This window comes from Tenebrio molitor, chromosome 5 (assembly GCF_963966145.1).
Source record: "Tenebrio molitor chromosome 5, icTenMoli1.1, whole genome shotgun sequence".
Classification (NCBI taxonomy): domain Eukaryota; kingdom Metazoa; phylum Arthropoda; class Insecta; order Coleoptera; family Tenebrionidae; genus Tenebrio; species Tenebrio molitor.
The window spans coordinates 22,502,077-22,511,607 of NC_091050.1; the positions used below are offsets into that span (position 1 = coordinate 22,502,077).

The 9,531-nt window shown below is 35.9% G+C and overlaps 1 long non-coding RNA gene across 1 annotated transcript; it reads left to right on the forward strand.

The window, feature by feature from the left end:
* Nucleotides 1–929: 929 nt before the first annotated feature.
* Nucleotides 930–8,144, forward strand: LOC138131179 (uncharacterized). The gene is made up of 2 exons (XR_011159725.1): nt 930–1,989; nt 4,294–8,144. It is a non-coding gene; the product is annotated as an uncharacterized lncRNA (long non-coding RNA).
* Nucleotides 8,145–9,531: the final 1,387 nt, after the last annotated feature.

Here is a 9,531-nt window from a genome sequence, read left to right on the forward strand (position 1 = left end):
TTTGAGCACATGTTGCATTTAGCAGTATTCGGAGTAACTTTTTGAAAATGTTTCCAAATGTTACTTCTCGGAGGAGCCATACTTTCATCAACAGTCACTTTAACTAACAATTAACAAAATAACTTATCGCAACCACAATTTTAGTAGATTTTTCACTTTAATTACACCTTTCGATTTTCACAGTGAATACGGTTGTAGCTCTGCGAAGACTGTGGGAAAAATATTCGGTGACCAGTATTTATTAACTTGGTACGGTTATTCCCCGAAAGAAGTTTCCGGGGAAGAACCTAATTTTGTTCAAGCAATTCAAGTGAATACCTACCGGATGTCACAAATGTCGGCAAATAAGTTATCTCCTTGACGATAGATGTCACTAATATGTTTAAAGCAGCATGGCCCACTAAATCTGAACTGCGCTGCGCTTATTACGGCCGTAACAAAGCTCAAATTTTCAATGGAGCAATTGATTCCGCTAACCTCAAAAAATCTACCCTTAACCAACTCCATCTGTTAGCGAAATGGAAAAGAAAAATGTAATTTGAATTGAAATTATCCAATCACAATCACATAACATGTTTATTTTGTTAGGTTAACACTTTCTATTTTGTCATTTTGACGCAAAATAAATTTTCACGTATACCTACGTTTCATGAACGTAAGAATACCTAATAATTACAATAATCAAATTATGAAACATAATATTTAAATATAAAATGGAATTGCAAAATCTGAAAATGGATAGGTAGAGCACAGTAGAAAAATTAAAAGTAAAACCATCTATCTGCAGGAAGACAATACCTTTCTCGTAAGTTTATAATTTTACAACCTTCCTACTTGTGAGTTTATTCTGAATGGATTTCGTTTTTATCGTAATCTGTTTTTTTTTATAAACAAATGTTTAAATTTGGTTTCATTACTAATTGGATAATAAATTTTATCTTTGTGTTTATCACAAGTAAATATGAAATTCTGTATTAAATGTGGATGCAAAGTAGTAACCAGTGGTTGACAAGGATTTTTTGGAATTAAATATTATAAAATTTGTGTGGCAATATTAGCAAAGTTTTTTAAAAGCCCCACAAATTTACAGACCCCACGGTCTTGAAGCCAAACTAATCGTAACAAGGGTCCTGGAGTTGCTGTAAATAATAAAGAAGAGACATGTATCACAGTGAAATGTTTCATTTAGTTTTTTTTTTATAATTTTATTAATTTTGGATTTGGTTTGGAGGTTGCTGGGAATTTGAAAATAACTGTTGTTATTTTCTCCGCATGCAACGCATTATTTTCCCATGTTAGTACTTCAACCGTGATGAAATTCAAGGAAATTTAAATTATTGTGGCAATTTAGTTGATTTGTAGTTTAATATCTTTAAAGAGATGGCGCTAGTTAAGGGTAGATTTTTTGAGGTTAGCCGAATCAATCATTCAACTAGTTTGTTACGGCCGTAATAAGCGCAGCGCAGTTCAGATTTAGTAGGCCATGAAAGCAGAAACAGAAACAAAAAGCCGCCAAACTGTGGTCTGCAGCAGCGGTTTAGTTTTTCGACATATTTAAAACTATCGATATATGATTCGATATATCGATATTTATACATATATCGATATATTTATATAAATATCGATATATTAAATATATCGATATATCGTTGCCATCCCTAATTTTAGGTGTAAATTGCGGTGTTGTGGTTCTTTGATTAAAAAACAGACTGTATGTCCAAGTCCATGTTGGTATATCTCTCAATACTCATCTCTCAACTAAGACACAACACACCCCTGCATTTAAATTCAATAAGCTAGTGTTACTTAACACGACTATTCATTTTGGTCCTTCGACACAACATCGAGAACATTGATCCATTCACATCAGCGAAGGAAATTCAGCACCAGAGTCAGCAGCGCGACGACGGCGACGGTGAAAAGTTCCCGATCCATCGAAGTCATCCCAATTCCCCAGAGCCAGCAGCGCGTCAACGGTTATCTCAACAGGTTAGTGGGTAGTTATAGTCGGCACGGAGATATAGTGATAATGTATTCAGTCCTGTACTTAAGACGAATCTCTACGACTCTACGGGTAGTGTGAACTTTTGCGACGGGGGTCGGGTGCAAGAGGGTCTATGCAGTGGGCGGGCTCAACAACAGTAAATCACTGCATGTACACTAATAGTAAAAAGTACAAGCCAGACACAATTATTTTTTAAGATACATTTTGTTTCCTCGCTGGCTTAGCTTTTACAGTACGAAGTGATAATATTGGTTGGTCTTGACTAACTACCATATATTTTATTATGTACAATTGCGGCCATTCAAAAGTGAACGTTTTTTTTAATAGTTTGACTTTTACTTTAAATCATAGGCGTCTTAAAATGTCAGTTTGGCACTAAAAAAAATATTTTTTTTAAATACCACGACACCTCACTCCGATTCAGACAGCTAGAATAAAATTGGTTGTTGGCTGCTGTGGCGAGACTCATTTTTATTAAAAATTATTTATTAGAACTTTTTTTATTAATAGTAACTCCTGCTGCACGAACGCCAATGAATACAGCCTAATTTAATCTAACGAAAAATACGGAAATTTTCGCAGGCTATCGTTCACTTTTGAATGGCCGCGATTGTACATACACAATACCTACATACATTATTACATATAGACTTCAAGGTACATTATCAAATTATACATTTTATTTTCTCCACTGAAAAAAATGAACTAACAAAAATCAAGTATATGGTTTTTGCATATCGGCTCCCGGAAGCTCGCAACCACCCTTAACTTTTTTTGTCAAATGGAAGGGTATGCCAAGTGACACCTCGTTTGAAAGCCCACTTCGCAAAGAATACAACGCACTATTTGTTTCCTGACTATTTTCAAATCCTACGTCCTAAAAAATAAAAAAAAAATAAAAATGCAACAAATGTTCAAAATGGACATCGTTTGTTTCTTGGCCAATTGCAAATCGATAGTAACATGCATCCCTTACGTTTTATAACATTTCCGGTGGGATTTGCCTAATTTCATGCCTAAAACCGAACAGTATTGAAGACCGTAAGCAATGTAGTAGACATGGAATTAGGCAAATCACACCGGAAATGTTACGAAACGTAAGGGATGGTTACTATCGTTTTGCAATTTGCCAAGAAAGAAACGGTGCCCATTTTGAGCATTTGTTGCATTAAATAGAATTCAACTTATAAATTGGTTTTTATTTTTTAGCACGTAAGCTTTGAAAATATTCAGGAAACAAATAGTGCGTTGTATTCCTTGGCGTACCCTTAGTTAGAAGTGGTTGCGCCAAAATGTGGGCAAGGAAAAACAAAAATCGACCTGTTTCGGGATTTTTTACAAAAACCGCCTATTTCCAAATTATGAATTTTATTCCAATTAAAGTTTCCACACTGTGTGTCAAGAAGATTCAAAAGGTGTTTCAGATCGTATTTCCGCTAAAACCGAAGGAAAAAAAAATTTCGTATTTCTTTTTGTTTTTCCTTTATTGTTTGTAAGATACCGGGTGGGGCATCGTATACGCGTACGCCAGAAATCGCGACATCTAATTAAATAAAATTGGCGAAATTTTATACACCTGACTAATTATTGATAAAGTATATTTGAGAATTTTAAAAAAAATTTTTGTTAATAAATAAGGCCGTAACAGTTTTATTAGTTTTCTCAAATTAACTGTTAATTTACCTATAAAGTTTTTACACTAAATGAATCTGTATCTGCTAGCCCATCGAACCCTGGTGGCACAATTACAAATTTTGACTTGGTTAGCTAAATAATTCGCTTTTTTATTTAAACGTGAACCAGACGAGTGATTTACGGCACAATGGTATAATTTCCCAACAAAGGTATAGCCGACCGTTTTAAACCTTTTTGCCATAAAATTGACAGTTTCCATTGTCACCTAAATTTACGACAGCACAAGTAGCAGGTCATAAATAAAAATGATTTTGAAAGTTGAAATGTAAAACTGAGTTTAATTCAAAATCTAATTGGTATTTTTTTCCGTAGATTTCGTAAATAATTATAGGAAGTGAATCTGCGTAGGTTAGTACAAAAATCAGAATTTGACTTTTTGGTTGAAATTTACATTTTAATTTTTTTTGGCTTTGTTTGTAAGTGAAAAATTATCAAAAAATTATGAAATGTGCCTTACCAATAGCCAGATAATTTTATTTAATTAGAAGTCGCGATTTCTCGCGTGCGCGTATACGATGCCCCACCCGGTATTTTAAGCGAAAGAAAACCTTACACTGTTAACCAACTCTTTATTCTTTCACTTTGTGTTACAGAATTAATCAAAAATTATAAAATTAACAACACTTAGAAACTTGAGTACAAGACTGGCCGACTTCCGACTCGTGCTTGAAAAATTCAACAAATTGCAATTTGAGATATATTTAAAAAATAATGAAGAAGACGAAGCTCTACCGGACACATTTGAATAGGAGTATTACGACGCGATAGCACGCGCAGAAGTTCTAGAGCGAGGAACAATGCAGTCTATGGTTGGCGCGGCGAACCAATGGAGTAGCCACGAGGTATTCACGTGGCAGTTCGTAGCGACCTCATGAAAAGTCTGATTTACATTGGCTCGCCAATTTGAGTTTTGTGCGGGAAATTTAAATCTTATTACTTTAAGAATGGATTCAAATTTCGGCTGCGTGCATTGAGCTGCACAATACCTACTTCTTAACGCGCGCCTTTTAACAAGTAGGACACCATCCTCCGAAAATCATATGAAGATGACGCTAGTTTATTACTCCAGTGAGTCGCCGTGGCAACTATAGCAATAATGCTAGGTACCGATATTAAGTTACCAACAATTAACTTGCAAATTTTAACGGTAACCATACAGAGTGGACTCCATTATATGAATGTTAATCTTAAGACCATTAGCTACAGTCCAGAGCAAAGTGGAGGTCCAAGCTGTCGAACATCACACCTGGAAAAATGGTCGTTCACAACGAAGACAATGTGCCGCCCCTACTGTGGAAGCTAGGACTCAAGACTATACTAGAGGCATCGATAAACGGGCGGTGCACAAGCTGTACCTCTTACCTATTGCTGATTATGTCATTTTCGGGGGCGGAGGATGTTGGTATAGTGCGGGAATTCCTTTTTCGCTTTTATGGCAGGACCATAGTCTAAATGTTAAAGACTTAAGTACCACAAACCATTAGTCTGTGTATACCTGCACCCCTTCGAACACAGGCAAACAGATGAACTATATAACTTATGCCAGCCCAGTCTAATGGTTTGGGGTACTTTGGTATTGTTGGAGTATTTACGGTTTACACCATAGTCCCTGCAAAGGAATTCCCGCACTATACCTACTTCGTCCAACCACTTTCGGCGCACCCCCTCTGTCAGAGGGATGGGGACTCAAGACTCAATTCTCAACCAAGACATAACGAACAAACTTGTAATTTAAATTCAGTAAATTGTTAGTGTTCCTGAACACGACTACTCTTTCATTTGGTCCTTCGACACAACATCGAGAACAGTACTGTAGTGGAGACGTCCTCACCTTGCATGTTACGCGTAACCAATTCGACACGGGTAAGAGCGGCGATAAGAGTGAACTGCCATTTGAAAACAATGATTCTTCGCTCTTATCGCTCATCGCAGCTCCAACATAAACGTACCCTAACATGTTTGGACCGAATCATCATTTGTCGGTTTTTTGCCCGCCGCATCAAAGGAAATGCAACGATACGCAAACATGTAAGTTGGGACGCACCCAGCTTCCGTATGTTCTTCAAGATGCTTTAGTTTGACTTGTGTCGTATCCTGTAGTGGATACATTACGACATGAATGATACAACTAAAACCACACATGCCTTCGTAGTGAACCGTGTCATTCTGCAACGCGACGCAACGGATTCGGTGTTACGTTCGTTACGAGTCAATTGTTACAAGTGGATGCGCACCTTATGGTTCTGATGTGTAATTATAAAACCCTTCAAAACGTTCCTAACTTTACTAATATCTGTAAGTCTTATTAAATATTACAACTTTCCCATACATACGTCCTACAGTGATGTATATTTTTACATTCTACAGGGTACATGAGTGATAATGAGCCCGGTGGAATTGAAAATGCAACCCACAATACATCTCTAAAGTTAACGTGGATATTTTAAATACAGGATGTTTGGGGTATAAGGTAACAAATTTCTCCTGTGTAAAGAAATAGACAATATAAAACTTTTATTCTAGTAACATTTTTTAGTACTGTAACGGTCCGAATAGGTTCGATAAATTAAGAATTTTAATTTTTGAAATCATTTCGACGAAATATTTTAAATACCGCCAATTTGCAACGAAAATGCTGGTCAACTGTAAATTTTAGTGATGTGTTTGTCGGCAAGAATGGTACCACATTCCTCAAGTGAAATCTGCCAACCTTTCTTTGAAAATGGAGGTACTTTTCTTAGCATTCTCAAATTTGTGGCATATTTGTAATTAAAGGGCGAGAATTGCAAATTAAAAACACAGCGCTTTATCGTAGAAAATAACTAGAATCGTTTGCACTTTTAGTTAGAAAAGTAACAAAGGAAAGTAGAAAGGGAGTCGGTAGAAAACACAGAGGACCGGGTAACGGTAAAGCCAGGTAGTCGTAGAAATCAGACGTGTGAGTGAGAGAGAGAGAATGAAATTTACGAAGTAATTATTAATTAGAACGGTTTTGGGGAATCAAACCAATGTAGAACAAGTTTTAGAAGTAGCAGATCAACGGAATTTAGTTGCATGACATGACAATTACGTAACAGCGTTTCAAGCCCAATTTAGGTTTCAAAATAAGGTTAATCTGTTCTATTTTAATTCTGTTTGTTTCATGTTTATTATGTTTGTTTCATTTTAATTTTGTTTAATTCTTGTTGCTGATTTTTATTACTGTATAGAGTCGGTAATTCAGTGTTCCTGTTTAATTCTATTTGTTCCATTTTTAATTGTGTTTGTTTCTTGATGTTGAGGTTTATTATTGTATAGAGTCAGTAATTTAGTGTTCTTTTTCAGAGTTCTAATTCAACAACAAATTATGTACATTCGGTCTGGTCCTAACAAAAGTCTAAATTTAAACATTTAAATTAATGGTGGAAAACGGAAACTGTAATTTCAAAAGTTCTAGAGATATCGAAAGGGTGTCGCGGTCGGCGTAAGGTAGAACCGAGCTGATTGGTCACTTTGGTCAAGTAGGGGTTGCGAAAGTGGGGTGCGCCAGAAATGATAAAACCGATTGTGGGACGGGAAACAAGGCTTTTTGAATTTTGATTCACTCGGGGTTTGATCTCCAAAGTAGCCGGGGGTACGTTCAGTACTTCGAGCAGCCATTTTATGACCACATGCTTTACATTTACAAGGTAACTTATTTCTCTAATTCTTGTACATTATTTGTAGCCGTGATTAAATTAGTCAAACAGCATTTAGTTCTTTATCGTTCTAAAGTAAAGATTATATTATTTTCTTTGAGCTTTTGATGACCACGTGACTCTTTAGAATCTTGAATTAAATTCTTTATCGCGAAGTATGTGATCTTCTTGCATTTACCGATTGGGGAAACGTGCTCTCGACAAGTTTAAATCATTAAAAAAAGGGGGACATCTTAATTCATTACTCGTCATTTTGGGACTTTCTCTCGGTTGGGGGAAGCTGCCGCCAGTGTCCATCGTTCTCAATTAGCTGTTGGTCCGGCGTAGAGGACAAAGAGCCATCGCCAAATTTAGGTGGATAGTGATCCTTTAGGTACAGCTGACACGTGAAGAGAGGTACCCTTGTAAGTCTGTTAGAACCTTTTTCCCTTTTATTTTACCCTTTATTAGACCAGGCTAAACTGAGAGGTTCCAGGGCATCGCGTCGGGTTCAATTTAATTGGGGGAAATAATTCAAATCTAATCCGGATCACATAGTTCGCATCTCAGACTCGTATAATGCTGTTCGCGCCATAAACTCATATATTTGCCCAGCTTAGTCATTTATTCATGAGTCAGATCTCAATTCGTGGGTCGAGAGTCAAATTTCATTGGGTCAAATTTCCACCAACCTCTGTTATTAAATTCATTTATTTATTTCTATAATTTGTTGGGACCAAACACCACCACACTCGATTATTTGTTAAATAAAATTTAAGTGAAGTGTGCTCAATCGTTTTAATTCTATTTGGAAAAACCTTCCCAAGGTATGGCCTCTCGTTAGAACCTAATTAAACAAAATGAATAATAAAACACAACATAGGATCCATAAATATTTCTTTTCTAATTATTTTTGTATCGTATTTTTCCGCAAAAATAACATCCGAGGGAATGCGGCAACCAACAATACACCAAATGAGGAAACAAAAATCATCGAGGGAAAGTCAAGGAAGTCGAAAGGTTACGATACGAACAGTAGCTCTCAAACAGTGGAAACAGAGTTTAGTCAGTTTAGTTCACCATAATAAAAAAAGCAAATTGAAAAAAATGTCACTAAGAAAAGTTATCCATTTAACCTAGCTCTGCATCTCAGAAAAGTTTGTTACCTTAAACACCAAACACCCTGTATTGTATTGTTTAAAATGAAATTATGAATCCATGATGGCTTTGCTTCCTATAATTTTATTTGTCACAACTGACATTTACGAAAAAATTAAAATACGACGATGAGAAAACAGAGATGATCCTAATTTATGGCGATTGTAATAAAAATGCTTCTGCCGTTGAGCGTTTATACAGACAATAAACATTTTCCCAAAAACTTTTCCTTTTTTACAATTTCATTTACCAAACCAAGCGACTGACGTGTATGTCAAAATTTACTAAACTGCACAATTAACTGTGTTTTATGTTCTTGAAATCAAAAAACAAATATCCACGCTTTGCAAATGTATTGTGAGTTGCATTTTCAAGTCCGTTGGGCTGATTATCACTCGTGAATTATCCTGAGTAAAAAAGATTAAGAACTCCTGGTACTATGGCGGACAATAAATTTAGGCCGGCCTGTCATTGCCTTGACATCAAAATGTGAAGCTGGCATTATGTTCAACTAACCCCATTTTCGATTTTTGTCATTCTTGTCATCGTGACAGCGATAATCAAAATTAAAATTGGGAAAAGAAGCGTGCACCAGAGAGAAGTGCTACTACAAATCAGTTATGCTAGTGGGTCATGATCTGTAAGTTACGAAAAGAGCGAAGGAAACGCCAAACAGGTTGAAAACCTTCAGTTTGACAAACTGACACATCAGTCATAATGACAATAAATGGTCGCTTGCATTGACTTTTTTGAAATGTCAGAAATTTGCCGGCCTAAATTTATTGTCCCCCATAGCATCAAAGGTTTTTCGTCAGTCACCCTGTATAATTATAAAACTATAAAATTGTTATTTTTACAGCTGCCACAGAATAAAGTACCTATTCAAAACTTTGCATTTTTTCAATTTCTTAATTCCAGCTGTGTTCGTAAACCATATTTTTTTATGATGATGTTTTTAAAGTCATTTTATGGTGAAGAAACTGAAAAGCGAAATAGAGATGCTGAATTGAAAACAGA